The following is a 24,781-nucleotide window of genomic DNA, read 5'->3' as shown; positions in this document are numbered from 1 at the left end:
GATTGAACCCATAGAGTCAAAGAACTAAGTGTAATTCCATTGCTATTGGCCTCGTTTGGTGGTTCATGTGAATACACTGTTGAGTTCCCCATCTTCCTTTAAACCGTAGGGGACCGTAGGGGAATCAATTTTCAGTTGTTTGGCCACTATTTACCCCCCCCGGCGAGGCGAAGCCCTTTTCGTTTGGCCCGCCGTTTTCCCTCCCTTTTACTTGAAAAAAAAAAAAAAAAGTAAAACAAGTTTTTTCACTGACTGACTGACTTACTTACAGGCCGATCTGGTCGTCATAACATGTAATAACACGTATGTCATCTAGGAACCACACCAAAAGCGAGTGCCTGCCTGCCTGCCTGCCTGCCTGCCTGCCTGCCTGCCTGCCTGCCTGCCTGCCTGCCTGCCTGCCTGCCTGCCTGCCTGCCTGCCTGCCTGCCTGCCTGCCTGCCTGCCTGCCTGCCTGCCTGCCTGCCAGGAGCTTGGTCAACCCGAGTTCACAGCTGCCAAAATGCATCCGTTGTTGTGGGTGAAACAACGAGGACCACTTTTGTCAAGGTGTAACCCTAGCCCTACCACTTTTGTCAAGGTGTAACCCTAGCCCTAACCCTAGTAGGTGGGATGATTCGGCAAAATTCGGAACGCTTCACGGATTTGCGTGTCATCCTTTCGCAGGGGCCATGCTAATCTTCTCTGTATCGATCCAATTTTATTAGATGTGCTGCCGTAGCGAGCACAAGACAGGCAGCTGCACCGACCCCTATATATACGGCACGTCACTGGTCGAGTCGTCTCGGGGCGGGGTTGAAGCGCGAGGGAGGGCCGGTCCCCCCCTTCCCCCTGGCCATCCCCTCTGCCCCTCCCTCCCTCCCTCTCTCTGCCCCTATCCCTACTGCAAACCCCTACCCCCGTAGTCCAGTCTAGTCCAGTCTAGTCTCGTCGTTACCGTGGCGCAGCGCAAGGGCACTGAGGGGCCGTGCGCGGGTAGCGTGGATCAATGGGGGTCATCGCTTCTCGGCCTTTTGGCTCAGATCAAGTGTAGTTTCTGTTCTTGTCAGTTTAATATCTGATAGGTCTCCCACGGGGGGGACCAGTTCTTATTAAGCCGATTTTTGCCAACGGGGAGTCGGAACGAGGGCTCGCTCCGTCCGCTCCACGCATCGCCCCGGTATTGCAGCTTCTCTGGGGAACGGTGCACTCTTTCTAAGCGTGTCAAAGGGAAACCCTGTGGGGTGAGTGAGTGTGTGAGTGAGTGAGTGAGTGAGTGAGTGAGTGAGTGGGTGAGTGGGTGAGTGAGTGAGTGACAGACAGATTGTATGGCCGGGCGTGATCCTGGCTTTCCATCTCTGGTTGACAATAATCATGATAGAGTAGGTAAGAGGGAGTGCAAGTGCACCTTCCTTTTGTAACACGTTTGCTGCCTGCCTTGAAGTAGTCGATTTCATTCATTTGCAATGTCATGTCATTTGAACGTACTTACTTACTTACTTACCTACTCACCTACCAACCGGTGAGCGCGTTCTTGCTCTGATTGAACCCATAGAGTCAAAGAACTAAGTGTAATTCCATTGCTATTGGCCTCGTTTGGTGGTTCATGTGAATACACTGTTGAGTTCCCCATCTTCCTTTAAACCGTAGGGGACCGTAGGGGAATCAATTTTCAGTTGTTTGGCCACTATTTACCCCCCCCGGCGAGGCGAAGCCCTTTTCGTTTGGCCCGCCGTTTTCCCTCCCTTTTACTTGAAAAAAAAAAAAAAAGTAAAACAAGTTTTTTCACTGACTGACTGACTTACTTACAGGCCGATCTGGTCGTCATAACATGTAATAACACGTATGTCATCTAGGAACCACACCAAAAGCGAGTGCCTGCCTGCCTGCCTGCCTGCCTGCCTGCCTGCCTGCCTGCCTGCCTGCCTGCCTGCCTGCCTGCCTGCCTGCCTGCCTGCCTGCCTGCCTGCCTGCCTGCCTGCCTGCCTGCCTGCCTGCCTGCCTGCCTGCCTGCCTGCCTGCCTGCCTGCCTGCCTGCCTGCCAGGAGCTTGGTCAACCCGAGTTCACAGCTGCCAAAATGCATCCGTTGTTGTGGGTGAAACAACGAGGACCACTTTTGTCAAAGTGTAACCCTAGCCCTACCACTTTTGTCAAGGTGTAACCCTAGCCCTAACCCTAGTAGGTGGGATGATTCGGCAAAATTCGGAACGCTTCACGGATTTGCGTGTCATCCTTTCGCAGGGGCCATGCTAATCTTCTCTGTATCGATCCAATTTTATTAGATGTGCTGCCGTAGCGAGCACAAGACAGGCAGCTGCACCGACCCCTATATATACGGCACGTCACTGGTCGAGTCGTCTCGGGGCGGGGTTGAAGCGCGAGGGCGGGCCGGTCCCCCCCTTCCCCCTGGCCATCCCCTCTGCCCCTCCCTCCCTCCCTCTCTCTGCCCCTATCCCTACTGCAAACCCCTACCCCCGTAGTCCAGTCTAGTCCAGTCTAGTCTCGTCGTTACCGTGGCGCAGCGCAAGGGCACTGAGGGGCCGTGCGCGGGTAGCGTGGATCAATGGGGGTCATCGCTTCTCGGCCTTTTGGCTCAGATCAAGTGTAGTTTCTGTTCTTGTCAGTTTAATATCTGATAGGTCTCCCACGGGGGGGACCAGTTCTTATTAAGCCGATTTTTGCCAACGGGGAGTCGGAACGAGGGCTCGCTCCGTCCGCTCCACGCATCGCCCCGGTATTGCAGCTTCTCTGGGGAACGGTGCACTCTTTCTAAGCGTGTCAAAGGGAAACCCTGTGGGGTGAGTGAGTGTGTGAGTGAGTGAGTGAGTGAGTGAGTGGGTGAGTGGGTGAGTGTGGTGGTTCATGTGAATACACTGTTGAGTTCCCCATCTTCCTTTAAACCGTAGGGGACCGTAGGGGAATCAATTTTCAGTTGTTTGGCCACTATTTACCCCCCCCGGCGAGGCGAAGCCCTTTTCGTTTGGCCCGCCGTTTTCCCTCCCTTTTACTTGAAAAAAAAAAAAAAAAGTAAAACAAGTTTTTTCACTGACTGACTGACTTACTTACAGGCCGATCTGGTCGTCATAACATGTAATAACACGTATGTCATCTAGGAACCACACCAAAAGCGAGTGCCTGCCTGCCTGCCTGCCTGCCTGCCTGCCTGCCTGCCTGCCTGCCTGCCTGCCTGCCTGCCTGCCAGGAGCTTGGTCAACCCGAGTTCACAGCTGCCAAAATGCATCCGTTGTTGTGGGTGAAACAACGAGGACCACTTTTGTCAAGGTGTAACCCTAGCCCTACCACTTTTGTCAAGGTGTAACCCTAGCCCTAACCCTAGTAGGTGGGATGATTCGGCAAAATTCGGAACGCTTCACGGATTTGCGTGTCATCCTTTCGCAGGGGCCATGCTAATCTTCTCTGTATCGATCCAATTTTATTAGATGTGCTGCCGTAGCGAGCACAAGACAGGCAGCTGCACCGACCCCTATATATACGGCACGTCACTGGTCGAGTCGTCTCGGGGCGGGGTTGAAGCGCGAGGGAGGGCCGGTCCCCCCCTTCCCCCTGGCCATCCCCTCTGCCCCTCCCTCCCTCTCTCTGCCCCTATCCCTACTGCAAACCCCTACCCCCGTAGTCCAGTCTAGTCCAGTCTAGTCTCGTCGTTACCGTGGCGCAGCGCAAGGGCACTGAGGGGCCGTGCGCGGGTAGCGTGGATCAATGGGGGTCATCGCTTCTCGGCCTTTTGGCTCAGATCAAGTGTAGTTTCTGTTCTTGTCAGTTTAATATCTGATAGGTCTCCCACGGGGGGGACCAGTTCTTATTAAGCCGATTTTTGCCAACGGGGAGTCGGAACGAGGGCTCGCTCCGTCCGCTCCACGCATCGCCCCGGTATTGCAGCTTCTCTGGGGAACGGTGCACTCTTTCTAAGCGTGTCAAAGGGAAACCCTGTGGGGTGAGTGAGTGTGTGAGTGAGTGAGTGAGTGGGTGAGTGAGTGAGTGGGTGAGTGGGTGAGTGAGTGAGTGAGTGGGTGAGTGGGTGAGTGAGTGAGTGAGTGACAGACAGATTGTATGGCCGGGCGTGATCCTGGCTTTCCATCTCTGGTTGACAATAATCATGATAGAGTAGGTAAGAGGGAGTGCAAGTGCACCTTCCTTTTGTAACACGTTTGCTGCCTGCCTTGAAGTAGTCGATTTCATTCATTTGCAATGTCATGTCATTTGAACGTACTTACTTACTTACTTACCTACTCACCTACCAACCGGTGAGCGCGTTCTTGCTCTGATTGAACCCATAGAGTCAAAGAACTAAGTGTAATTCCATTGCTATTGGCCTCGTTTGGTGGTTCATGTGAATACACTGTTGAGTTCCCCATCTTCCTTTAAACCGTAGGGGACCGTAGGGGAATCAATTTTCAGTTGTTTGGCCACTATTTACCCCCCCGGCGAGGCGAAGCCCTTTTCGTTTGGCCCGCCGTTTTCCCTCCCTTTTACTTGAAAAAAAAAAAAAAAAAAAAAAAAGTAAAACAAGTTTTTTCACTGACTGACTGACTTACTTACAGGCCGATCTGGTCGTCATAACATGTAATAACACGTATGTCATCTAGGAACCACACCAAAAGCGAGTGCCTGCCTGCCTGCCTGCCTGCCTGCCTGCCTGCCTGCCTGCCTGCCTGCCTGCCTGCCTGCCTGCCTGCCTGCCAGGAGCTTGGTCAACCCGAGTTCACAGCTGCCAAAATGCATCCGTTGTTGTGGGTGAAACAACGAGGACCACTTTTGTCAAGGTGTAACCCTAGCCCTACCACTTTTGTCAAGGTGTAACCCTAGCCCTAACCCTAGTAGGTGGGATGATTCGGCAAAATTCGGAACGCTTCACGGATTTGCGTGTCATCCTTTCGCAGGGGCCATGCTAATCTTCTCTGTATCGATCCAATTTTATTAGATGTGCTGCCGTAGCGAGCACAAGACAGGCAGCTGCACCGACCCCTATATATACGGCACGTCACTGGTCGAGTCGTCTCGGGGCGGGGTTGAAGCGCGAGGGAGGGCCGGTCCCCCCTTCCCCCTGGCCATCCCCTCTGCCCCTCCCTCCCTCCCTCTCTCTGCCCCTATCCCTACTGCAAACCCCTACCCCCGTAGTCCAGTCTAGTCCAGTCTAGTCTCGTCGTTACCGTGGCGCAGCGCAAGGGCACTGAGGGGCCGTGCGCGGGTAGCGTGGATCAATGGGGGTCATCGCTTCTCGGCCTTTTGGCTCAGATCAAGTGTAGTTTCTGTTCTTGTCAGTTTAATATCTGATAGGTCTCCCACGGGGGGGACCAGTTCTTATTAAGCCGATTTTTGCCAACGGGGAGTCGGAACGAGGGCTCGCTCCGTCCGCTCCACGCATCGCCCCGGTATTGCAGCTTCTCTGGGGAACGGTGCACTCTTTCTAAGCGTGTCAAAGGGAAACCCTGTGGGGTGAGTGAGTGTGTGAGTGAGTGAGTGAGTGGGTGAGTGAGTGAGTGAGTGGGTGAGTGGGTGAGTGAGTGAGTGAGTGGGTGAGTGGGTGAGTGAGTGAGTGAGTGACAGACAGATTGTATGGCCGGGCGTGATCCTGGCTTTCCATCTCTGGTTGACAATAATCATGATAGAGTAGGTAAGAGGGAGTGCAAGTGCACCTTCCTTTTGTAACACGTTTGCTGCCTGCCTTGAAGTAGTCGATTTCATTCATTTGCAATGTCATGTCATTTGAACGTACTTACTTACTTACTTACCTACTCACCTACCAACCGGTGAGCGCGTTCTTGCTCTGATTGAACCCATAGAGTCAAAGAACTAAGTGTAATTCCATTGCTATTGGCCTCGTTTGGTGGTTCATGTGAATACACTGTTGAGTTCCCCATCTTCCTTTAAACCGTAGGGGACCGTAGGGGAATCAATTTTCAGTTGTTTGGCCACTATTTACCCCCCCCGGCGAGGCGAAGCCCTTTTCGTTTGGCCCGCCGTTTTCCCTCCCTTTTACTTGAAAAAAAAAAAAAAAAAAAAAAAAAGTAAAACAAGTTTTTTCACTGACTGACTGACTTACTTACAGGCCGATCTGGTCGTCATAACATGTAATAACACGTATGTCATCTAGGAACCACACCAAAAGCGAGTGCCTGCCTGCCTGCCTGCCTGCCTGCCTGCCTGCCTGCCTGCCTGCCTGCCTGCCTGCCTGCCTGCCTGCCTGCCTGCCTGCCTGCCTGCCTGCCTGCCTGCCTGCCTGCCTGCCTGCCTGCCTGCCTGCCTGCCTGCCTGCCAGGAGCTTGGTCAACCCGAGTTCACAGCTGCCAAAATGCATCCGTTGTTGTGGGTGAAACAACGAGGACCACTTTTGTCAAGGTGTAACCCTAGCCCTACCACTTTTGTCAAGGTGTAACCCTAGCCCTAACCCTAGTAGGTGGGATGATTCGGCAAAATTCGGAACGCTTCACGGATTTGCGTGTCATCCTTTCGCAGGGGCCATGCTAATCTTCTCTGTATCGATCCAATTTTATTAGATGTGCTGCCGTAGCGAGCACAAGACAGGCAGCTGCACCGACCCCTATATATACGGCACGTCACTGGTCGAGTCGTCTCGGGGCGGGGTTGAAGCGCGAGGGAGGGCCGGTCCCCCCTTCCCCCTGGCCATCCCCTCTGCCCCTCCCTCCCTCCCTCTCTCTGCCCCTATCCCTACTGCAAACCCCTACCCCCGTAGTCCAGTCTAGTCCAGTCTAGTCTCGTCGTTACCGTGGCGCAGCGCAAGGGCACTGAGGGGCCGTGCGCGGGTAGCGTGGATCAATGGGGGTCATCGCTTCTCGGCCTTTTGGCTCAGATCAAGTGTAGTTTCTGTTCTTGTCAGTTTAATATCTGATAGGTCTCCCACGGGGGGGACCAGTTCTTATTAAGCCGATTTTTGCCAACGGGGAGTCGGAACGAGGGCTCGCTCCGTCCGCTCCACGCATCGCCCCGGTATTGCAGCTTCTCTGGGGAACGGTGCACTCTTTCTAAGCGTGTCAAAGGGAAACCCTGTGGGGTGAGTGAGTGTGTGAGTGAGTGAGTGAGTGAGTGGGTGAGTGAGTGAGTGGGTGAGTGGGTGAGTGAGTGAGTGAGTGGGTGAGTGGGTGAGTGAGTGAGTGAGTGAGTGACAGACAGATTGTATGGCCGGGCGTGATCCTGGCTTTCCATCTCTGGTTGACAATAATCATGATAGAGTAGGTAAGAGGGAGTGCAAGTGCACCTTCCTTTTGTAACACGTTTGCTGCCTGCCTTGAAGTAGTCGATTTCATTCATTTGCAATGTCATGTCATTTGAACGTACTTACTTACTTACTTACCTACTCACCTACCAACCGGTGAGCGCGTTCTTGCTCTGATTGAACCCATAGAGTCAAAGAACTAAGTGTAATTCCATTGCTATTGGCCTCGTTTGGTGGTTCATGTGAATACACTGTTGAGTTCCCCATCTTCCTTTAAACCGTAGGGGACCGTAGGGGAATCAATTTTCAGTTGTTTGGCCACTATTTACCCCCCCCGGCGAGGCGAAGCCCTTTTCGTTTGGCCCGCCGTTTTCCCTCCCTTTTACTTGAAAAAAAAAAAAAAAAGTAAAACAAGTTTTTTCACTGACTGACTGACTTACTTACAGGCCGATCTGGTCGTCATAACATGTAATAACACGTATGTCATCTAGGAACCACACCAAAAGCGAGTGCCTGCCTGCCTGCCTGCCTGCCTGCCTGCCTGCCTGCCTGCCTGCCTGCCTGCCTGCCTGCCTGCCTGCCTGCCTGCCTGCCTGCCTGCCTGCCTGCCTGCCTGCCTGCCTGCCTGCCTGCCTGCCTGCCTGCCTGCCAGGAGCTTGGTCAACCCGAGTTCACAGCTGCCAAAATGCATCCGTTGTTGTGGGTGAAACAACGAGGACCACTTTTGTCAAGGTGTAACCCTAGCCCTACCACTTTTGTCAAGGTGTAACCCTAGCCCTAACCCTAGTAGGTGGGATGATTCGGCAAAATTCGGAACGCTTCACGGATTTGCGTGTCATCCTTTCGCAGGGGCCATGCTAATCTTCTCTGTATCGATCCAATTTTATTAGATGTGCTGCCGTAGCGAGCACAAGACAGGCAGCTGCACCGACCCCTATATATACGGCACGTCACTGGTCGAGTCGTCTCGGGGCGGGGTTGAAGCGCGAGGGAGGGCCGGTCCCCCCCTTCCCCCTGGCCATCCCCTCTGCCCCTCCCTCCCTCCCTCTCTCTGCCCCTATCCCTACTGCAAACCCCTACCCCCGTAGTCCAGTCTAGTCCAGTCTAGTCTCGTCGTTACCGTGGCGCAGCGCAAGGGCACTGAGGGGCCGTGCGCGGGTAGCGTGGATCAATGGGGGTCATCGCTTCTCGGCCTTTTGGCTCAGATCAAGTGTAGTTTCTGTTCTTGTCAGTTTAATATCTGATAGGTCTCCCACGGGGGGGACCAGTTCTTATTAAGCCGATTTTTGCCAACGGGGAGTCGGAACGAGGGCTCGCTCCGTCCGCTCCACGCATCGCCCCGGTATTGCAGCTTCTCTGGGGAACGGTGCACTCTTTCTAAGCGTGTCAAAGGGAAACCCTGTGGGGTGAGTGAGTGTGTGAGTGAGTGAGTGAGTGAGTGGGTGAGTGAGTGAGTGAGTGGGTGAGTGGGTGAGTGAGTGAGTGAGTGGGTGAGTGGGTGAGTGAGTGAGTGAGTGACAGACAGATTGTATGGCCGGGCGTGATCCTGGCTTTCCATCTCTGGTTGACAATAATCATGATAGAGTAGGTAAGAGGGAGTGCAAGTGCACCTTCCTTTTGTAACACGTTTGCTGCCTGCCTTGAAGTAGTCGATTTCATTCATTTGCAATGTCATGTCATTTGAACGTACTTACTTACTTACTTACCTACTCACCTACCAACCGGTGAGCGCGTTCTTGCTCTGATTGAACCCATAGAGTCAAAGAACTAAGTGTAATTCCATTGCTATTGGCCTCGTTTGGTGGTTCATGTGAATACACTGTTGAGTTCCCCATCTTCCTTTAAACCGTAGGGGACCGTAGGGGAATCAATTTTCAGTTGTTTGGCCACTATTTACCCCCCCCGGCGAGGCGAAGCCCTTTTCGTTTGGCCCGCCGTTTTCCCTCCCTTTTACTTGAAAAAAAAAAAAAAAGTAAAACAAGTTTTTTCACTGACTGACTGACTTACTTACAGGCCGATCTGGTCGTCATAACATGTAATAACACGTATGTCATCTAGGAACCACACCAAAAGCGAGTGCCTGCCTGCCTGCCTGCCTGCCTGCCTGCCTGCCTGCCTGCCTGCCTGCCTGCCTGCCTGCCTGCCTGCCTGCCTGCCTGCCTGCCTGCCTGCCTGCCTGCCTGCCTGCCTGCCTGCCTGCCTGCCTGCCTGCCTGCCTGCCTGCCAGGAGCTTGGTCAACCCGAGTTCACAGCTGCCAAAATGCATCCGTTGTTGTGGGTGAAACAACGAGGACCACTTTTGTCAAGGTGTAACCCTAGCCCTACCACTTTTGTCAAGGTGTAACCCTAGCCCTAACCCTAGTAGGTGGGATGATTCGGCAAAATTCGGAACGCTTCACGGATTTGCGTGTCATCCTTTCGCAGGGGCCATGCTAATCTTCTCTGTATCGATCCAATTTTATTAGATGTGCTGCCGTAGCGAGCACAAGACAGGCAGCTGCACCGACCCCTATATATACGGCACGTCACTGGTCGAGTCGTCTCGGGGCGGGGTTGAAGCGCGAGGGAGGGCCGGTCCCCCCCTTCCCCCTGGCCATCCCCTCTGCCCCTCCCTCCCTCCCTCTCTCTGCCCCTATCCCTACTGCAAACCCCTACCCCCGTAGTCCAGTCTAGTCCAGTCTAGTCTCGTCGTTACCGTGGCGCAGCGCAAGGGCACTGAGGGGCCGTGCGCGGGTAGCGTGGATCAATGGGGGTCATCGCTTCTCGGCCTTTTGGCTCAGATCAAGTGTAGTTTCTGTTCTTGTCAGTTTAATATCTGATAGGTCTCCCACGGGGGGGACCAGTTCTTATTAAGCCGATTTTTGCCAACGGGGAGTCGGAACGAGGGCTCGCTCCGTCCGCTCCACGCATCGCCCCGGTATTGCAGCTTCTCTGGGGAACGGTGCACTCTTTCTAAGCGTGTCAAAGGGAAACCCTGTGGGGTGAGTGAGTGTGTGAGTGAGTGAGTGAGTGGGTGAGTGAGTGAGTGGGTGAGTGGGTGAGTGAGTGAGTGAGTGGGTGAGTGGGTGAGTGAGTGAGTGAGTGACAGACAGATTGTATGGCCGGGCGTGATCCTGGCTTTCCATCTCTGGTTGACAATAATCATGATAGAGTAGGTAAGAGGGAGTGCAAGTGCACCTTCCTTTTGTAACACGTTTGCTGCCTGCCTTGAAGTAGTCGATTTCATTCATTTGCAATGTCATGTCATTTGAACGTACTTACTTACTTACTTACCTACTCACCTACCAACCGGTGAGCGCGTTCTTGCTCTGATTGAACCCATAGAGTCAAAGAACTAAGTGTAATTCCATTGCTATTGGCCTCGTTTGGTGGTTCATGTGAATACACTGTTGAGTTCCCCATCTTCCTTTAAACCGTAGGGGACCGTAGGGGAATCAATTTTCAGTTGTTTGGCCACTATTTACCCCCCCCGGCGAGGCGAAGCCCTTTTCGTTTGGCCCGCCGTTTTCCCTCCCTTTTACTTGAAAAAAAAAAAAAAAAAAAAAAAAAGTAAAACAAGTTTTTTCACTGACTGACTGACTTACTTACAGGCCGATCTGGTCGTCATAACATGTAATAACACGTATGTCATCTAGGAACCACACCAAAAGCGAGTGCCTGCCTGCCTGCCTGCCTGCCTGCCTGCCTGCCTGCCTGCCTGCCTGCCTGCCTGCCTGCCAGCCTGCCAGGAGCTTGGTCAACCCGAGTTCACAGCTGCCAAAATGCATCCGTTGTTGTGGGTGAAACAACGAGGACCACTTTTGTCAAGGTGTAACCCTAGCCCTACCACTTTTGTCAAGGTGTAACCCTAGCCCTAACCCTAGTAGGTGGGATGATTCGGCAAAATTCGGAACGCTTCACGGATTTGCGTGTCATCCTTTCGCAGGGGCCATGCTAATCTTCTCTGTATCGATCCAATTTTATTAGATGTGCTGCCGTAGCGAGCACAAGACAGGCAGCTGCACCGACCCCTATATATACGGCACGTCACTGGTCGAGTCGTCTCGGGGCGGGGTTGAAGCGCGAGGGAGGGCCGGTCCCCCCCTTCCCCCTGGCCATCCCCTCTGCCCCTCCCTCCCTCCCTCTCTCTGCCCCTATCCCTACTGCAAACCCCTACCCCCGTAGTCCAGTCTAGTCCAGTCTAGTCTCGTCGTTACCGTGGCGCAGCGCAAGGGCACTGAGGGGCCGTGCGCGGGTAGCGTGGATCAATGGGGGTCATCGCTTCTCGGCCTTTTGGCTCAGATCAAGTGTAGTTTCTGTTCTTGTCAGTTTAATATCTGATAGGTCTCCCACGGGGGGGACCAGTTCTTATTAAGCCGATTTTTGCCAACGGGGAGTCGGAACGAGGGCTCGCTCCGTCCGCTCCACGCATCGCCCCGGTATTGCAGCTTCTCTGGGGAACGGTGCACTCTTTCTAAGCGTGTCAAAGGGAAACCCTGTGGGGTGAGTGAGTGTGTGAGTGAGTGAGTGAGTGGGTGAGTGAGTGAGTGAGTGAGTGGGTGAGTGGGTGAGTGAGTGAGTGAGTGGGTGAGTGGGTGAGTGAGTGAGTGAGTGACAGACAGATTGTATGGCCGGGCGTGATCCTGGCTTTCCATCTCTGGTTGACAATAATCATGATAGAGTAGGTAAGAGGGAGTGCAAGTGCACCTTCCTTTTGTAACACGTTTGCTGCCTGCCTTGAAGTAGTCGATTTCATTCATTTGCAATGTCATGTCATTTGAACGTACTTACTTACTTACTTACCTACTCACCTACCAACCGGTGAGCGCGTTCTTGCTCTGATTGAACCCATAGAGTCAAAGAACTAAGTGTAATTCCATTGCTATTGGCCTCGTTTGGTGGTTCATGTGAATACACTGTTGAGTTCCCCATCTTCCTTTAAACCGTAGGGGACCGTAGGGGAATCAATTTTCAGTTGTTTGGCCACTATTTACCCCCCCCGGCGAGGCGAAGCCCTTTTCGTTTGGCCCGCCGTTTTCCCTCCCTTTTACTTGAAAAAAAAAAAAAAAAAAAAGTAAAACAAGTTTTTTCACTGACTGACTGACTTACTTACAGGCCGATCTGGTCGTCATAACATGTAATAACACGTATGTCATCTAGGAACCACACCAAAAGCGAGTGCCTGCCTGCCTGCCTGCCTGCCTGCCTGCCTGCCTGCCTGCCTGCCTGCCTGCCTGCCTGCCAGCCAGCCTGCCAGGAGCTTGGTCAACCCGAGTTCACAGCTGCCAAAATGCATCCGTTGTTGTGGGTGAAACAACGAGGACCACTTTTGTCAAGGTGTAACCCTAGCCCTACCACTTTTGTCAAGGTGTAACCCTAGCCCTAACCCTAGTAGGTGGGATGATTCGGCAAAATTCGGAACGCTTCACGGATTTGCGTGTCATCCTTTCGCAGGGGCCATGCTAATCTTCTCTGTATCGATCCAATTTTATTAGATGTGCTGCCGTAGCGAGCACAAGACAGGCAGCTGCACCGACCCCTATATATACGGCACGTCACTGGTCGAGTCGTCTCGGGGCGGGGTTGAAGCGCGAGGGAGGGCCGGTCCCCCCCTTCCCCCTGGCCATCCCCTCTGCCCCTCCCTCCCTCCCTCTCTCTGCCCCTATCCCTACTGCAAACCCCTACCCCCGTAGTCCAGTCTAGTCCAGTCTAGTCTCGTCGTTACCGTGGCGCAGCGCAAGGGCACTGAGGGGCCGTGCGCGGGTAGCGTGGATCAATGGGGGTCATCGCTTCTCGGCCTTTTGGCTCAGATCAAGTGTAGTTTCTGTTCTTGTCAGTTTAATATCTGATAGGTCTCCCACGGGGGGGACCAGTTCTTATTAAGCCGATTTTTGCCAACGGGGAGTCGGAACGAGGGCTCGCTCCGTCCGCTCCACGCATCGCCCCGGTATTGCAGCTTCTCTGGGGAACGGTGCACTCTTTCTAAGCGTGTCAAAGGGAAACCCTGTGGGGTGAGTGAGTGTGTGAGTGAGTGAGTGAGTGGGTGAGTGAGTGAGTGAGTGAGTGGGTGAGTGGGTGAGTGAGTGAGTGAGTGGGTGAGTGGGTGAGTGAGTGAGTGAGTGACAGACAGATTGTATGGCCGGGCGTGATCCTGGCTTTCCATCTCTGGTTGACAATAATCATGATAGAGTAGGTAAGAGGGAGTGCAAGTGCACCTTCCTTTTGTAACACGTTTGCTGCCTGCCTTGAAGTAGTCGATTTCATTCATTTGCAATGTCATGTCATTTGAACGTACTTACTTACTTACTTACCTACTCACCTACCAACCGGTGAGCGCGTTCTTGCTCTGATTGAACCCATAGAGTCAAAGAACTAAGTGTAATTCCATTGCTATTGGCCTCGTTTGGTGGTTCATGTGAATACACTGTTGAGTTCCCCATCTTCCTTTAAACCGTAGGGGACCGTAGGGGAATCAATTTTCAGTTGTTTGGCCACTATTTACCCCCCCCGGCGAGGCGAAGCCCTTTTCGTTTGGCCCGCCGTTTTCCCTCCCTTTTACTTGAAAAAAAAAAAAAAAAAAAAAGTAAAACAAGTTTTTTCACTGACTGACTGACTTACTTACAGGCCGATCTGGTCGTCATAACATGTAATAACACGTATGTCATCTAGGAACCACACCAAAAGCGAGTGCCTGCCTGCCTGCCTGCCTGCCTGCCTGCCTGCCTGCCTGCCTGCCTGCCTGCCTGCCTGCCTGCCTGCCTGCCTGCCTGCCTGCCTGCCTGCCTGCCTGCCTGCCTGCCTGCCTGCCTGCCTGCCTGCCTGCCTGCCTGCCTGCCTGCCAGGAGCTTGGTCAACCCGAGTTCACAGCTGCCAAAATGCATCCGTTGTTGTGGGTGAAACAACGAGGACCACTTTTGTCAAGGTGTAACCCTAGCCCTACCACTTTTGTCAAGGTGTAACCCTAGCCCTAACCCTAGTAGGTGGGATGATTCGGCAAAATTCGGAACGCTTCACGGATTTGCGTGTCATCCTTTCGCAGGGGCCATGCTAATCTTCTCTGTATCGATCCAATTTTATTAGATGTGCTGCCGTAGCGAGCACAAGACAGGCAGCTGCACCGACCCCTATATATACGGCACGTCACTGGTCGAGTCGTCTCGGGGCGGGGTTGAAGCGCGAGGGAGGGCCGGTCCCCCCCTTCCCCCTGGCCATCCCCTCTGCCCCTCCCTCCCTCCCTCTCTCTGCCCCTATCCCTACTGCAAACCCCTACCCCCGTAGTCCAGTCTAGTCCAGTCTAGTCTCGTCGTTACCGTGGCGCAGCGCAAGGGCACTGAGGGGCCGTGCGCGGGTAGCGTGGATCAATGGGGGTCATCGCTTCTCGGCCTTTTGGCTCAGATCAAGTGTAGTTTCTGTTCTTGTCAGTTTAATATCTGATAGGTCTCCCACGGGGGGGACCAGTTCTTATTAAGCCGATTTTTGCCAACGGGGAGTCGGAACGAGGGCTCGCTCCGTCCGCTCCACGCATCGCCCCGGTATTGCAGCTTCTCTGGGGAACGGTGCACTCTTTCTAAGCGTGTCAAAGGGAAACCCTGTGGGGTGAGTGAGTGTGTGAGTGAGTGAGTGAGTGGGTGAGTGAGTGAGTGGGTGAGTGGGTGAGTGAGTGAGTGAGTGGGTGAGTGGGTGAGTGAGTGAGTGAGTGACAGACAGATTGTATGGCCGGGCGTGATCCTGGCTTTCCATCTCTGGTTGACAATAATCATGATAGAGTAGGTAAGAGGGAGTGCAAGTGCACCTTCCTTTTGTAACACGTTTGCTGCCTGCCTTGAAGTAGTCGATTTCATTCATTTGCAATGTCATGTCATTTGAACGTACTTACTTACTTACTTACCTACTCACCTACCAACCGGTGAGCGCGTTCTTGCTCTGATTGAACCCATAGAGTCAAAGAACTAAGTGTAATTCCATTGCTATTGGCCTCGTTTGGTGGTTCATGTGAATACACTGTTGAGTTCCCCATCTTCCTTTAAACCGTAGGGGACCGTAGGGGAATCAATTTTCAGTTGTTTGGCCACTATTTACCCCCCCCGGCGAGGCGAAGCCCTTTTCGTTTGGCCCGCCGTTTTCCCTCCCTTTTACTTGAAAAAAAAAAAAAAAAAGTAAAACAAGTTTTTTCACTGACTGACTGACTTACTTACAGGCCGATCTGGTCGTCATAACATGTAATAACACGTATGTCATCTAGGAACCACACCAAAAGCGAGTGCCTGCCTGCCTGCCTGCCTGCCTGCCTGCCTGCCTGCCTGCCTGCCTGCCTGCCTGCCTGCCTGCCTGCCTGCCTGCCTGCCTGCCTGCCTGCCTGCCTGCCTGCCTGCCTGCCTGCCTGCCTGCCTGCCTGCCTGCCTGCCTGCCTGCCTGCCAGGAGCTTGGTCAACCCGAGTTCACAGCTGCCAAAATGCATCCGTTGTTGTGGGTGAAACAACGAGGACCACTTTTGTCAAGGTGTAACCCTAGCCCTACCACTTTTGTCAAGGTGTAACCCTAGCCCTAACCCTAGTAGGTGGGATGATTCGGCAAAATTCGGAACGCTTCACGGATTTGCGTGTCATCCTTTCGCAGGGGCCATGCTAATCTTCTCTGTATCGATCCAATTTTATTAGATGTGCTGCCGTAGCGAGCACAAGACAGGCAGCTGCACCGACCCCTATATATACGGCACGTCACTGGTCGAGTCGTCTCGGGGCGGGGTTGAAGCGCGAGGGAGGGCCGGTCCCCCCCTTCCCCCTGGCCATCCCCTCTGCCCCTCCCTCCCTCCCTCTCTCTGCCCCTATCCCTACTGCAAACCCCTACCCCCGTAGTCCAGTCTAGTCCAGTCTAGTCTCGTCGTTACCGTGGCGCAGCGCAAGGGCACTGAGGGGCCGTGCGCGGGTAGCGTGGATCAATGGGGGTCATCGCTTCTCGGCCTTTTGGCTCAGATCAAGTGTAGTTTCTGTTCTTGTCAGTTTAATATCTGATAGGTCTCCCACGGGGGGGACCAGTTCTTATTAAGCCGATTTTTGCCAACGGGGAGTCGGAACGAGGGCTCGCTCCGTCCGCTCCACGCATCGCCCCGGTATTGCAGCTTCTCTGGGGAACGGTGCACTCTTTCTAAGCGTGTCAAAGGGAAACCCTGTGGGGTGAGTGAGTGTGTGAGTGAGTGAGTGAGTGAGTGGGTGAGTGAGTGAGTGAGTGGGTGAGTGGGTGAGTGAGTGAGTGAGTGGGTGAGTGGGTGAGTGAGTGAGTGAGTGACAGACAGATTGTATGGCCGGGCGTGATCCTGGCTTTCCATCTCTGGTTGACAATAATCATGATAGAGTAGGTAAGAGGGAGTGCAAGTGCACCTTCCTTTTGTAACACGTTTGCTGCCTGCCTTGAAGTAGTCGATTTCATTCATTTGCAATGTCATGTCATTTGAACGTACTTACTTACTTACTTACCTACTCACCTACCAACCGGTGAGCGCGTTCTTGCTCTGATTGAACCCATAGAGTCAAAGAACTAAGTGTAATTCCATTGCTATTGGCCTCGTTTGGTGGTTCATGTGAATACACTGTTGAGTTCCCCATCTTCCTTTAAACCGTAGGGGACCGTAGGGGAATCAATTTTCAGTTGTTTGGCCACTATTTACCCCCCCGGCGAGGCGAAGCCCTTTTCGTTTGGCCCGCCGTTTTCCCTCCCTTTTACTTGAAAAAAAAAAAAAAAAAAAAGTAAAACAAGTTTTTTCACTGACTGACTGACTTACTTACAGGCCGATCTGGTCGTCATAACATGTAATAACACGTATGTCATCTAGGAACCACACCAAAAGCGAGTGCCTGCCTGCCTGCCTGCCTGCCTGCCTGCCTGCCTGCCTGCCTGCCTGCCTGCCTGCCTGCCTGCCAGCCAGCCTGCCAGGAGCTTGGTCAACCCGAGTTCACAGCTGCCAAAATGCATCCGTTGTTGTGGGTGAAACAACGAGGACCACTTTTGTCAAGGTGTAACCCTAGCCCTACCACTTTTGTCAAGGTGTAACCCTAGCCCTAACCCTAGTAGGTGGGATGATTCGGCAAAATTCGGAACGCTTCACGGATTTGCGTGTCATCCTTTCGCAGGGGCCATGCTAATCTTCTCTGTATCGATCCAATTTTATTAGATGTGCTGCCGTAGCGAGCACAAGACAGGCAGCTGCACCGACCCCTATATATACGGCACGTCACTGGTCGAGTCGTCTCGGGGCGGGGTTGAAGCGCGAGGGAGGGCCGGTCCCCCCTTCCCCCTGGCCATCCCCTCTGCCCCTCCCTCCCTCCCTCTCTCTGCCCCTATCCCTACTGCAAACCCCTACCCCCGTAGTCCAGTCTAGTCCAGTCTAGTCTCGTCGTTACCGTGGCGCAGCGCAAGGGCACTGAGGGGCCGTGCGCGGGTAGCGTGGATCAATGGGGGTCATCGCTTCTCGGCCTTTTGGCTCAGATCAAGTGTAGTTTCTGTTCTTGTCAGTTTAATATCTGATAGGTCTCCCACGGGGGGGACCAGTTCTTATTAAGCCGATTTTTGCCAACGGGGAGTCGGAACGAGGGCTCGCTCCGTCCGCTCCACGCATCGCCCCGGTATTGCAGCTTCTCTGGGGAACGGTGCACTCTTTCTAAGCGTGTCAAAGGGAAACCCTGTGGGGTGAGTGAGTGTGTGAGTGAGTGAGTGAGTGGGTGAGTGAGTGAGTGAGTGAGTGGGTGAGTGGGTGAGTGAGTGAGTGAGTGGGTGAGTGGGTGAGTGAGTGAGTGAGTGACAGACAGATTGTATGGCCGGGCGTGATCCTGGCTTTCCATCTCTGGTTGACAATAATCATGATAGAGTAGGTAAGAGGGAGTGCAAGTGCACCTTCCTTTTGTAACACGTTTGCTGCCTGCCTTGAAGTAGTCGATTTCATTCATTTGCAATGTCATGTCATTTGAACGTACTTACTTACTTACTTACCTACTCACCTACCAACCGGTGAGCGCGTTCTTGCTCTGATTGAACCCATAGAGTCAAAGAACTAAGTGTAATTCCATTGCTATTGGCCTCGTTTGGTGGTTCATGTGAATACACTGTTGAGTTCCCCATCTTCCTTTAAACCGTAGGGGACCGTAGGGGAATCAATTTTCAGTTGTTTGGCCACTATTTACCCCCCCCGGCGAGGCGAAGCCCTTTTCGTTTGGCCCGCCGTTTTCCCTCCCTTTTACTTGAAAAAAAAAAAAAAAAAAAAAGTAAAACAAGTTTTTTCACTGACTGACTGACTTACTTACAGGCCGATCTGGTCGTCATAACATGTAATAACACGTATGTCATCTAGGAACCACACCAAAAGCGAGTGCCTGCCTGCCTGCCTGCCTGCCTGCCTGCCTGCCTGCCTGCCTGCCTGCCTGCCTGCCAGCCAGCCTGCCAGGAGCTTGGTCAACCCGAGTTCACAGCTGCCAAAATGCATCCGTTGTTGTGGGTGAAACAACGAGGACCACTTTTGTCAAGGTGTAACCCTAGCCCTACCACTTTTGTCAAGGTGTAACCCTAGCCCTAACCCTAGTAGGTGGGATGATTCGGCAAAATTCGGAACGCTTCACGGATTTGCGTGTCATCCTTTCGCAGGGGCCATGCTAATCTTCTCTGTATCGATCCAATTTTATTAGATGTGCTGCCGTAGCGAGCACAAGACAGGCAGCTGCACCGACCCCTATATATACGGCACGTCACTGGTCGAGTCGTCTCGGGGCGGGGTTGAAGCGCGAGGGAGGGCCGGTCCCCCCCTTCCCCCTGGCCATCCCCTCTGCCCCTCCCTCCCTCCCTCTCTCTGCCCCTATCCCTACTGCAAACCCCTACCCCCGTAGTCCAGTCTAGTCCAGTCTAGTCTCGTCGTTACCGTGGCGCAGCGCAAGGGCACTGAGGGGCCGTGCGCGGGTAGCGTGGATCAATGGGGGTCATCGCTTCTCGGCCTTTTGGCTCAGATCAAGTGTAGTTTCTGTTCTTGTCAGTTTAATATCTGATAGGTCTCCCACGGGGGGGACCAGTTCTTATTAAGCCGATTTTTGCCAACGGGGAGTCGGAACGAGGGCTCGCTCCGTCCGCTCCACGCATCGCCCCGGTATTGCAGCTTCTCTGGGGAACGGTGCACTCTTTCTAAGCGTGTCAAAGGGAAACCCTGTGGGGTGAGTGAGTGTGTGAGTGAGTGAGTGAGTGGGTGAGTGAGTGAGTGAGTGGGTGAGTGGGTGAGTGAGTGAGTGAGTGGGTGAGTGGGTGAGTGAGTGAGTGAGTGACAGACAGATTGTATGGCCGGGCGTGATCCTGGCTTTCCATCTCTGGTTGACAATAATCATGATAGAGTAGGTAAGAGGGAGTGCAAGTGCACCTTCCTTTTGTAACACGTTTGCTGCCTGCCTTGAAGTAGTCGATTTCATTCATTTGCAATGTCATGTCATTTGAACGTACTTACTTACTTACTTACCTACTCACCTACCAACCGGTGAGCGCGTTCTTGCTCTGATTGAACCCATAGAGTCAAAGAACTAAGTGTAATTCCATTGCTATTGGCCTCGTTTGGTGGTTCATGTGAATACACTGTTGAGTTCCCCATCTTCCTTTAAACCGTAGGGGACCGTAGGGGAATCAATTTTCAGTTGTTTGGCCACTATTTACCCCCCCCGGCGAGGCGAAGCCCTTTTCGTTTGGCCCGCCGTTTTCCCTCCCTTTTACTTGAAAAAAAAAAAAAAAAAAAAAAAAAAGTAAAACAAGTTTTTTCACTGACTGACTGACTTACTTACAGGCCGATCTGGTCGTCATAACATGTAATAACACGTATGTCATCTAGGAACCACACCAAAAGCGAGTGCCTGCCTGCCTGCCTGCCTGCCTGCCTGCCTGCCTGCCTGCCTGCCTGCCTGCCTGCCTGCCTGCCTGCCTGCCTGCCTGCCTGCCTGCCTGCCTGCCTGCCTGCCTGCCTGCCTGCCTGCCTGCCTGCCTGCCTGCCTGCCTGCCTGCCTGCCTGCCTGCCTGCCAGGAGCTTGGTCAACCCGAGTTCACAGCTGCCAAAATGCATCCGTTGTTGTGGGTGAAACAACGAGGACCACTTTTGTCAAGGTGTAACCCTAGCCCTACCACTTTTGTCAAGGTGTAACCCTAGCCCTAACCCTAGTAGGTGGGATGATTCGGCAAAATTCGGAACGCTTCACGGATTTGCGTGTCATCCTTTCGCAGGGGCCATGCTAATCTTCTCTGTATCGATCCAATTTTATTAGATGTGCTGCCGTAGCGAGCACAAGACAGGCAGCTGCACCGACCCCTATATATACGGCACGTCACTGGTCGAGTCGTCTCGGGGCGGGGTTGAAGCGCGAGGGAGGGCCGGTCCCCCCCTTCCCCCTGGCCATCCCCTCTGCCCCTCCCTCCCTCCCTCTCTCTGCCCCTATCCCTACTGCAAACCCCTACCCCCGTAGTCCAGTCTAGTCCAGTCTAGTCTCGTCGTTACCGTGGCGCAGCGCAAGGGCACTGAGGGGCCGTGCGCGGGTAGCGTGGATCAATGGGGGTCATCGCTTCTCGGCCTTTTGGCTCAGATCAAGTGTAGTTTCTGTTCTTGTCAGTTTAATATCTGATAGGTCTCCCACGGGGGGGACCAGTTCTTATTAAGCCGATTTTTGCCAACGGGGAGTCGGAACGAGGGCTCGCTCCGTCCGCTCCACGCATCGCCCCGGTATTGCAGCTTCTCTGGGGAACGGTGCACTCTTTCTAAGCGTGTCAAAGGGAAACCCTGTGGGGTGAGTGAGTGTGTGAGTGAGTGAGTGAGTGAGTGGGTGAGTGAGTGAGTGGGTGAGTGGGTGAGTGAGTGAGTGAGTGGGTGAGTGGGTGAGTGAGTGAGTGAGTGAGTGACAGACAGATTGTATGGCCGGGCGTGATCCTGGCTTTCCATCTCTGGTTGACAATAATCATGATAGAGTAGGTAAGAGGGAGTGCAAGTGCACCTTCCTTTTGTAACACGTTTGCTGCCTGCCTTGAAGTAGTCGATTTCATTCATTTGCAATGTCATGTCATTTGAACGTACTTACTTACTTACTTACCTACTCACCTACCAACCGGTGAGCGCGTTCTTGCTCTGATTGAACCCATAGAGTCAAAGAACTAAGTGTAATTCCATTGCTATTGGCCTCGTTTGGTGGTTCATGTGAATACACTGTTGAGTTCCCCATCTTCCTTTAAACCGTAGGGGACCGTAGGGGAATCAATTTTCAGTTGTTTGGCCACTATTTACCCCCCCGGCGAGGCGAAGCCCTTTTCGTTTGGCCCGCCGTTTTCCCTCCCTTTTACTTGAAAAAAAAAAAAAAAAGTAAAACAAGTTTTTTCACTGACTGACTGACTTACTTACAGGCCGATCTGGTCGTCATAACATGTAATAACACGTATGTCATCTAGGAACCACACCAAAAGCGAGTGCCTGCCTGCCTGCCTGCCTGCCTGCCTGCCTGCCTGCCTGCCTGCCTGCCTGCCTGCCTGCCTGCCTGCCTGCCTGCCTGCCTGCCTGCCTGCCTGCCTGCCTGCCTGCCTGCCTGCCTGCCTGCCTGCCTGCCTGCCTGCCTGCCAGGAGCTTGGTCAACCCGAGTTCACAGCTGCCAAAATGCATCCGTTGTTGTGGGTGAAACAACGAGGACCACTTTTGTCAAGGTGTAACCCTAGCCCTACCACTTTTGTCAAGGTGTAACCCTAGCCCTAACCCTAGTAGGTGGGATGATTCGGCAAAATTCGGAACGCTTCACGGATTTGCGTGTCATCCTTTCGCAGGGGCCATGCTAATCTTCTCTGTATCGATCCAATTTTATTAGATGTGCTGCCGTAGCGAGCACAAGACAGGCAGCTGCACCGACCCCTATATATACGGCACGTCACTGGTCGAGTCGTCTCGGGGCGGGGTTGAAGCGCGAGGGAGGGCCGGTCCCCCCCTTCCCCCTGGCCATCCCCTCTGCCCCTCCCTCCCTCCCTCTCTCTGCCCCTATCCCTACTGCAAACCCCTACCCCCGTAGTCCAGTCTAGTCCAGTCTAGTCTCGTCGTTACCGTGGCGCAGCGCAAGGGCACTGAGGGGCCGTGCGCGGGTAGCGTGGATCAATGGGGGTCATCGCTTCTCGGCCTTTTGGCTCAGATCAAGTGTAGTTTCTGTTCTTGTCAGTTTAATATCTGATAGGTCTCCCACGGGGGGGACCAGTTCTTATTAAGCCGATTTTTGCCAACGGGGAGTCGGAACGAGGGCTCGCTCCGTCCGCTCCACGCATCGCCCCGGTATTGCAGCTTCTCTGGGGAACGGTGCACTCTTTCTAAGCGTGTCAAAGGGAAACCCTGTGGGGTGAGTGAGTGTGTGAGTGAGTGAGTGAGTGGGTGAGTGAGTGAGTGGGTGAGTGGGTGAGTGAGTGAGTGAGTGGGTGAGTGGGTGAGTGAGTGAGTGAGTGACAGACAGATTGTATGGCCGGGCGTGATCCTGGCTTTCCATCTCTGGTTGACAATAATCATGATAGAGTAGGTAAGAGGGAGTGCAAGTGCACCTTCCTTTTGTAACACGTTTGCTGCCTGCCTTGAAGTAGTCGATTTCATTCATTTGCAATGTCATGTCATTTGAACGTACTTACTTACTTACTTACCTACTCACCTACCAACCGGTGAGCGCGTTCTTGCTCTGATTGAACCCATAGAGTCAAAGAACTAAGTGTAATTCCATTGCTATTGGCCTCGTTTGGTGGTTCATGTGAATACACTGTTGAGTTCCCCATCTTCCTTTAAACCGTAGGGGACCGTAGGGGAATCAATTTTCAGTTGTTTGGCCACTATTTACCCCCCCCGGCGAGGCGAAGCCCTTTTCGTTTGGCCCGCCGTTTTCCCTCCCTTTTACTTGAAAAAAAAAAAAAAAAGTAAAACAAGTTTTTTCACTGACTGACTGACTTACTTACAGGCCGATCTGGTCGTCATAACATGTAATAACACGTATGTCATCTAGGAACCACACCAAAAGCGAGTGCCTGCCTGCCTGCCTGCCTGCCTGCCTGCCTGCCTGCCTGCCTGCCTGCCTGCCTGCCTGCCTGCCTGCCTGCCTGCCTGCCTGCCTGCCTGCCTGCCTGCCTGCCTGCCTGCCTGCCTGCCTGCCTGCCTGCCTGCCTGCCTGCCTGCCTGCCTGCCTGCCTGCCTGCCTGCCTGCCTGCCTGCCTGCCTGCCTGCCAGGAGCTTGGTCAACCCGAGTTCACAGCTGCCAAAATGCATCCGTTGTTGTGGGTGAAACAACGAGGACCACTTTTGTCAAGGTGTAACCCTAGCCCTACCACTTTTGTCAAGGTGTAACCCTAGCCCTAACCCTAGTAGGTGGGATGATTCGGCAAAATTCGGAACGCTTCACGGATTTGCGTGTCATCCTTTCGCAGGGGCCATGCTAATCTTCTCTGTATCGATCCAATTTTATTAGATGTGCTGCCGTAGCGAGCACAAGACAGGCAGCTGCACCGACCCCTATATATACGGCACGTCACTGGTCGAGTCGTCTCGGGGCGGGGTTGAAGCGCGAGGGAGGGCCGGTCCCCCCCTTCCCCCTGGCCATCCCCTCTGCCCCTCCCTCCCTCCCTCTCTCTGCCCCTATCCCTACTGCAAACCCCTACCCCCGTAGTCCAGTCTAGTCCAGTCTAGTCTCGTCGTTACCGTGGCGCAGCGCAAGGGCACTGAGGGGCCGTGCGCGGGTAGCGTGGATCAATGGGGGTCATCGCTTCTCGGCCTTTTGGCTCAGATCAAGTGTAGTTTCTGTTCTTGTCAGTTTAATATCTGATAGGTCTCCCACGGGGGGGACCAGTTCTTATTAAGCCGATTTTTGCCAACGGGGAGTCGGAACGAGGGCTCGCTCCGTCCGCTCCACGCATCGCCCCGGTATTGCAGCTTCTCTGGGGAACGGTGCACTCTTTCTAAGCGTGTCAAAGGGAAACCCTGTGGGGTGAGTGAGTGTGTGAGTGAGTGAGTGAGTGAGTGAGTGGGTGAGTGAGTGAGTGAGTGGGTGAGTGGGTGAGTGAGTGAGTGAGTGGGTGAGTGGGTGAGTGAGTGAGTGAGTGACAGACAGATTGTATGGCCGGGCGTGATCCTGGCTTTCCATCTCTGGTTGACAATAATCATGATAGAGTAGGTAAGAGGGAGTGCAAGTGCACCTTCCTTTTGTAACACGTTTGCTGCCTGCCTTGAAGTAGTCGATTTCATTCATTTGCAATGTCATGTCATTTGAACGTACTTACTTACTTACTTACCTACTCACCTACCAACCGGTGAGCGCGTTCTTGCTCTGATTGAACCCATAGAGTCAAAGAACTAAGTGTAATTCCATTGCTATTGGCCTCGTTTGGTGGTTCATGTGAATACACTGTTGAGTTCCCCATCTTCCTTTAAACCGTAGGGGACCGTAGGGGAATCAATTTTCAGTTGTTTGGCCACTATTTACCCCCCCCGGCGAGGCGAAGCCCTTTTCGTTTGGCCCGCCGTTTTCCCTCCCTTTTACTTGAAAAAAAAAAAAAAAAAAAAAAAAAAAAGTAAAACAAGTTTTTTCACTGACTGACTGACTTACTTACAGGCCGATCTGGTCGTCATAACA

At 53.3% G+C, this 24,781-nt stretch overlaps 32 non-coding genes across 32 annotated transcripts; 16 read left to right on the top strand and 16 right to left on the bottom strand.

Annotated features, from left to right (window-relative positions):
* Positions 1–621: 621 nt before the first annotated feature.
* LOC146273669 (U6 spliceosomal RNA) lies at positions 622–728 on the bottom strand. Its single transcript, XR_014767044.1, has one exon. It is a non-coding gene; the product is annotated as a U6 spliceosomal RNA (small nuclear RNA).
* A 269-nt stretch (positions 729–997) lies between these two features.
* On the top strand, positions 998–1,194 carry LOC146273668 (U2 spliceosomal RNA). Its single transcript, XR_014766909.1, has one exon. It is a non-coding gene; the product is annotated as a U2 spliceosomal RNA (small nuclear RNA).
* A 982-nt stretch (positions 1,195–2,176) lies between these two features.
* LOC146273667 (U6 spliceosomal RNA) lies at positions 2,177–2,283 on the bottom strand. The gene has a single exon (XR_014767034.1). It is a non-coding gene; the product is annotated as a U6 spliceosomal RNA (small nuclear RNA).
* A 269-nt stretch (positions 2,284–2,552) lies between these two features.
* Positions 2,553–2,749, top strand: LOC146273666 (U2 spliceosomal RNA). The gene has a single exon (XR_014766907.1). It is a non-coding gene; the product is annotated as a U2 spliceosomal RNA (small nuclear RNA).
* A 585-nt stretch (positions 2,750–3,334) lies between these two features.
* Positions 3,335–3,441, bottom strand: LOC146273665 (U6 spliceosomal RNA). Its single transcript, XR_014767030.1, has one exon. It is a non-coding gene; the product is annotated as a U6 spliceosomal RNA (small nuclear RNA).
* A 265-nt stretch (positions 3,442–3,706) lies between these two features.
* On the top strand, positions 3,707–3,903 carry LOC146273664 (U2 spliceosomal RNA). The gene has a single exon (XR_014766906.1). It is a non-coding gene; the product is annotated as a U2 spliceosomal RNA (small nuclear RNA).
* A 930-nt stretch (positions 3,904–4,833) lies between these two features.
* Positions 4,834–4,940, bottom strand: LOC146273663 (U6 spliceosomal RNA). The gene has a single exon (XR_014767029.1). It is a non-coding gene; the product is annotated as a U6 spliceosomal RNA (small nuclear RNA).
* Positions 4,941–5,208: 268 nt separating this feature from the next.
* On the top strand, positions 5,209–5,405 carry LOC146273662 (U2 spliceosomal RNA). The gene has a single exon (XR_014766905.1). It is a non-coding gene; the product is annotated as a U2 spliceosomal RNA (small nuclear RNA).
* Positions 5,406–6,409: 1,004 nt separating this feature from the next.
* On the bottom strand, positions 6,410–6,516 carry LOC146273661 (U6 spliceosomal RNA). The gene has a single exon (XR_014767028.1). It is a non-coding gene; the product is annotated as a U6 spliceosomal RNA (small nuclear RNA).
* A 268-nt stretch (positions 6,517–6,784) lies between these two features.
* LOC146273660 (U2 spliceosomal RNA) lies at positions 6,785–6,981 on the top strand. The gene has a single exon (XR_014766904.1). It is a non-coding gene; the product is annotated as a U2 spliceosomal RNA (small nuclear RNA).
* A 995-nt stretch (positions 6,982–7,976) lies between these two features.
* LOC146273659 (U6 spliceosomal RNA) lies at positions 7,977–8,083 on the bottom strand. The gene has a single exon (XR_014767019.1). It is a non-coding gene; the product is annotated as a U6 spliceosomal RNA (small nuclear RNA).
* Positions 8,084–8,352: 269 nt separating this feature from the next.
* On the top strand, positions 8,353–8,549 carry LOC146273658 (U2 spliceosomal RNA). The gene has a single exon (XR_014766903.1). It is a non-coding gene; the product is annotated as a U2 spliceosomal RNA (small nuclear RNA).
* Positions 8,550–9,551: 1,002 nt separating this feature from the next.
* On the bottom strand, positions 9,552–9,658 carry LOC146273657 (U6 spliceosomal RNA). Its single transcript, XR_014767008.1, has one exon. It is a non-coding gene; the product is annotated as a U6 spliceosomal RNA (small nuclear RNA).
* Positions 9,659–9,927: 269 nt separating this feature from the next.
* On the top strand, positions 9,928–10,124 carry LOC146273656 (U2 spliceosomal RNA). The gene has a single exon (XR_014766902.1). It is a non-coding gene; the product is annotated as a U2 spliceosomal RNA (small nuclear RNA).
* A 928-nt stretch (positions 10,125–11,052) lies between these two features.
* Positions 11,053–11,159, bottom strand: LOC146273655 (U6 spliceosomal RNA). The gene has a single exon (XR_014766997.1). It is a non-coding gene; the product is annotated as a U6 spliceosomal RNA (small nuclear RNA).
* A 269-nt stretch (positions 11,160–11,428) lies between these two features.
* On the top strand, positions 11,429–11,625 carry LOC146273654 (U2 spliceosomal RNA). The gene has a single exon (XR_014766901.1). It is a non-coding gene; the product is annotated as a U2 spliceosomal RNA (small nuclear RNA).
* A 935-nt stretch (positions 11,626–12,560) lies between these two features.
* LOC146273653 (U6 spliceosomal RNA) lies at positions 12,561–12,667 on the bottom strand. Its single transcript, XR_014766986.1, has one exon. It is a non-coding gene; the product is annotated as a U6 spliceosomal RNA (small nuclear RNA).
* Positions 12,668–12,936: 269 nt separating this feature from the next.
* On the top strand, positions 12,937–13,133 carry LOC146273652 (U2 spliceosomal RNA). Its single transcript, XR_014766900.1, has one exon. It is a non-coding gene; the product is annotated as a U2 spliceosomal RNA (small nuclear RNA).
* A 1,012-nt stretch (positions 13,134–14,145) lies between these two features.
* On the bottom strand, positions 14,146–14,252 carry LOC146273651 (U6 spliceosomal RNA). The gene has a single exon (XR_014766974.1). It is a non-coding gene; the product is annotated as a U6 spliceosomal RNA (small nuclear RNA).
* Positions 14,253–14,521: 269 nt separating this feature from the next.
* Positions 14,522–14,718, top strand: LOC146273650 (U2 spliceosomal RNA). The gene has a single exon (XR_014766899.1). It is a non-coding gene; the product is annotated as a U2 spliceosomal RNA (small nuclear RNA).
* Positions 14,719–15,722: 1,004 nt separating this feature from the next.
* LOC146273649 (U6 spliceosomal RNA) lies at positions 15,723–15,829 on the bottom strand. The gene has a single exon (XR_014766963.1). It is a non-coding gene; the product is annotated as a U6 spliceosomal RNA (small nuclear RNA).
* Positions 15,830–16,098: 269 nt separating this feature from the next.
* LOC146273648 (U2 spliceosomal RNA) lies at positions 16,099–16,295 on the top strand. The gene has a single exon (XR_014766898.1). It is a non-coding gene; the product is annotated as a U2 spliceosomal RNA (small nuclear RNA).
* Positions 16,296–17,233: 938 nt separating this feature from the next.
* On the bottom strand, positions 17,234–17,340 carry LOC146273647 (U6 spliceosomal RNA). The gene has a single exon (XR_014766952.1). It is a non-coding gene; the product is annotated as a U6 spliceosomal RNA (small nuclear RNA).
* Positions 17,341–17,608: 268 nt separating this feature from the next.
* LOC146273646 (U2 spliceosomal RNA) lies at positions 17,609–17,805 on the top strand. Its single transcript, XR_014766896.1, has one exon. It is a non-coding gene; the product is annotated as a U2 spliceosomal RNA (small nuclear RNA).
* Positions 17,806–18,737: 932 nt separating this feature from the next.
* LOC146273645 (U6 spliceosomal RNA) lies at positions 18,738–18,844 on the bottom strand. Its single transcript, XR_014766941.1, has one exon. It is a non-coding gene; the product is annotated as a U6 spliceosomal RNA (small nuclear RNA).
* Positions 18,845–19,113: 269 nt separating this feature from the next.
* LOC146273644 (U2 spliceosomal RNA) lies at positions 19,114–19,310 on the top strand. The gene has a single exon (XR_014766895.1). It is a non-coding gene; the product is annotated as a U2 spliceosomal RNA (small nuclear RNA).
* A 1,029-nt stretch (positions 19,311–20,339) lies between these two features.
* On the bottom strand, positions 20,340–20,446 carry LOC146273643 (U6 spliceosomal RNA). The gene has a single exon (XR_014766930.1). It is a non-coding gene; the product is annotated as a U6 spliceosomal RNA (small nuclear RNA).
* A 269-nt stretch (positions 20,447–20,715) lies between these two features.
* On the top strand, positions 20,716–20,912 carry LOC146273642 (U2 spliceosomal RNA). Its single transcript, XR_014766894.1, has one exon. It is a non-coding gene; the product is annotated as a U2 spliceosomal RNA (small nuclear RNA).
* A 1,002-nt stretch (positions 20,913–21,914) lies between these two features.
* LOC146273641 (U6 spliceosomal RNA) lies at positions 21,915–22,021 on the bottom strand. Its single transcript, XR_014766919.1, has one exon. It is a non-coding gene; the product is annotated as a U6 spliceosomal RNA (small nuclear RNA).
* A 269-nt stretch (positions 22,022–22,290) lies between these two features.
* Positions 22,291–22,487, top strand: LOC146273640 (U2 spliceosomal RNA). Its single transcript, XR_014766893.1, has one exon. It is a non-coding gene; the product is annotated as a U2 spliceosomal RNA (small nuclear RNA).
* Positions 22,488–23,534: 1,047 nt separating this feature from the next.
* LOC146273639 (U6 spliceosomal RNA) lies at positions 23,535–23,641 on the bottom strand. The gene has a single exon (XR_014766908.1). It is a non-coding gene; the product is annotated as a U6 spliceosomal RNA (small nuclear RNA).
* A 269-nt stretch (positions 23,642–23,910) lies between these two features.
* Positions 23,911–24,107, top strand: LOC146273638 (U2 spliceosomal RNA). The gene has a single exon (XR_014766892.1). It is a non-coding gene; the product is annotated as a U2 spliceosomal RNA (small nuclear RNA).
* Positions 24,108–24,781: the final 674 nt, after the last annotated feature.

This window comes from Hypomesus nipponensis, chromosome 9 (assembly GCF_054491055.1).
Source record: "Hypomesus nipponensis isolate SF chromosome 9, ASM5449105v1, whole genome shotgun sequence".
In the NCBI taxonomy this organism is placed as follows: domain Eukaryota; kingdom Metazoa; phylum Chordata; class Actinopteri; order Osmeriformes; family Osmeridae; genus Hypomesus; species Hypomesus nipponensis.
Note: the sequence above shows the minus strand (reverse complement) of the source record. Positions and strands in the feature narration are given on the sequence as shown.